Source organism: Chiloscyllium plagiosum, chromosome 3 (genome assembly GCF_004010195.1).
Source record: "Chiloscyllium plagiosum isolate BGI_BamShark_2017 chromosome 3, ASM401019v2, whole genome shotgun sequence".
In the NCBI taxonomy this organism is placed as follows: Eukaryota; Metazoa; Chordata; class Chondrichthyes; order Orectolobiformes; family Hemiscylliidae; genus Chiloscyllium; species Chiloscyllium plagiosum.
Window position 1 is genome coordinate 6,323,750 of NC_057712.1, and position 2,653 is coordinate 6,326,402.

At 43.7% G+C, this 2,653-nt stretch overlaps 1 protein-coding gene across 2 annotated transcripts in view; it reads right to left on the reverse strand.

Moving 5' to 3' along the window:
- Positions 1–2,653, reverse strand: part of ttc32 (tetratricopeptide repeat domain 32) — a 35,665-nt gene that overhangs the window by 8,333 nt on the left and 24,679 nt on the right. The gene's annotated exons all lie outside the window — the stretch shown is intronic.

Here is a 2,653-nt window from a genome sequence, read left to right on the forward strand (position 1 = left end):
ACTCACCTATTGTACTCTATGCTACTTTCTCCCCACCCCCACCCTCCTCTAGCTTATCTCTCCACGCTTCAGGCTCACTGCCTTTATTCCTGATGAAGGGCTTTTGCCCGAAACGTCGATTTCACTGCTCCTTGGATGCTGCCTGAACTGCTGTGCTCTTCCAGCACCACTAATCCAGAATCTGGTTTCCAGCAATGCAGTCATTGTTTTTACCTCAGAGATATTTCAGACTGCCAAAGGGTTCCTAACTTCGGACTAATACTCGTTAAACTTAGATGAATTTAAAATAAATACGTGCGCTCCTACAACCTACAGCTGCTGAGGTAATTCAGAATGTCCTACTCAGTCACGATTAGCTACAATAAAACTGAGGGCCACCTTCAGTTAGGGGAAAAGTCCTGCAATTTGATCCTTCATTGAAGAATCACTTAGATCTGTGTGGGTATTATCGAATCCACCTGCTCAGACATTATTACAGCCACCTCTGGATCAAATGAGAAATTTTAAGATTTGAACCCAGATCCTCCCACTTTCAAATTGTATAAGGAGATTTGTTGCCCTGATAAATGAATATCTGGAAATAGGTTATGATTTGGAGATGCCGGTGTTGGACTGGGGTGTACAAAGTTAAAATCACACAACACCAGGTTATAGTCCAACAGGCTAGTGTGCTTCCAATTAAACCTGTTGGACTATAACCTGGTGTTGTGTGATTTTTAACCTGGAAACAGGTTAGTTCATTAACAATGCATTAGTGTAATGCGGGTTATTCAGGTGTTAGTTTTAACAAATTGCATAATTTTTCACATATGAATGAGCAGACCAAATACTTAAACCTGAATCCACAGCGCCCTTAATGTTAACTCAGTAACTACTCATCAGTCACAGAGTCATAGAGATGTACAGCATGGAAACAGACCTTTTGGTCCAACCATCCATGCCGACCAGATTACCTAACCCAATCTAGTCCCACCTGCCAGCACCCGCCCCATATCCCTCCAAGTCCTTCCTATTCATATACCCATCCACCCATGTCACTTTTGCAGCTTTCTTTCTGTCCTTGCCCTGCTTATTTTTCCTGGTGTCCACCCTCTTCTCCCCCTCTCTTTAGATGATGGTCATAAATGTTGTAATTGTACCAGCCTCCACCACATCCTCTGGCAGCTCAATCCATACTCGTACCACCCTCTGAGTGAAAAAGTTGCCCCTTAGGTCTCTTTTATATCTTTCCTCTCTCACCCTAAAGCTATGCCCTCTAGTTTTGGACTCCCCGACCCCAGGGCATTGATTTTGTCTATTTATCCTATCCATGCCTCTCGTGATTTTATAAACCTCTATAAGGTCACCCCTCAGCCTCCGACGCTCCAGGGAAATCAGTCCCAGCCTATTCAGCCTCTCCCTATAGCTCAAATCCTCCAGCCCTGGCAACATCCTTGTAAATCTTTTCTGAACCCTTTCACGTTTCACATCTTTCCAATAGGAAGGAGACCAGAATTGCATGCAACATTCTAACAGTGGCCTAACCAATGTCCTGTACAGCCGCAACATGACCTCCCAATTCCCCTAGTTACTTTCCTATCAAGGTTTTTAATTGTGACTTGAACCAAACAAAATATCAGATATTAATAGTTCACTGATAATTTTACCATTTTCTAGTAGGTTATAAAGGTGAACAAATTCTACAAAACAATATTCTGTTTCTGTGCTGTGACCTCTCCCAAACAGGTTCCTCCAAGATCAGTTGCGAATTTCACTGTTTGTTAATTTTCCCAGATACACTCCGATGTCCAGCGATACATGAATTCAAATAGCAAAGGCAATAACTGCGCAGGTTCACTGCTGTGCCAGTTAGCAATATAGGTTTCTTTCTCTCTCTCTCTCTCCTGCACTGCCTGACCATGTGCTACCTTTGTTTGCTCCTCTCCCTTTTAAAAGTGCTGTTGCTTTGACTTTTTTTTCCAAAGTTCCAAAACAATGCAACAGCATATAAAACAATAATTGCTGCTCCTGCAATTCCAGGAAATCATCTCCAACACCGAAAATACCCCAAAACAGGAGCAGCTGTTACAGCCAGAATTCTCCCTGTCCTCCATCTTGGATTCGTTCAGCCTTTTCTCCTTCCTATCCTTTCTATCAGAAAGATGTTGTAAAACTTGAAAGGGTTCAGAAAAGATTTACAGTACATAGATGTTGCCAGGGTTGGAGGATGTGAGCTATTCCGAGAGTCAGAGAGTCATATGGAGGATGTGAGCTATTCCGAGAGTCAGAGAGTCATAGGGATGTACAGCATTGAAACAGACCCTTCGGTCCAACCTGTCCATGCTGACCAGATATCCCAACCCAATCTAGTCCCACCTGCCAGCACCCGGCCCATATTCCTCCAAACCCTTCCTATTCATATACTCATCCAAATGCCTCTTAAATGTTGCAATTGTACCAGCCTCCAACACTTCCTCTGGCAGCTCATTCGATACACGTACCACCTTCTGCGTGAAAAAGTTGCCCGGTAGATCTCTTTTACATCTTTCCCCTCTCACCCTAAACCAATGCCCACCAGTTCTGGACCCAGGCCCAGGGAAAAGACTTTGCCGATTTATCCTATCCATGCCCCTCATAATTTTGTAAACCTCTATAAGGTCACCCCTCAGCCTCC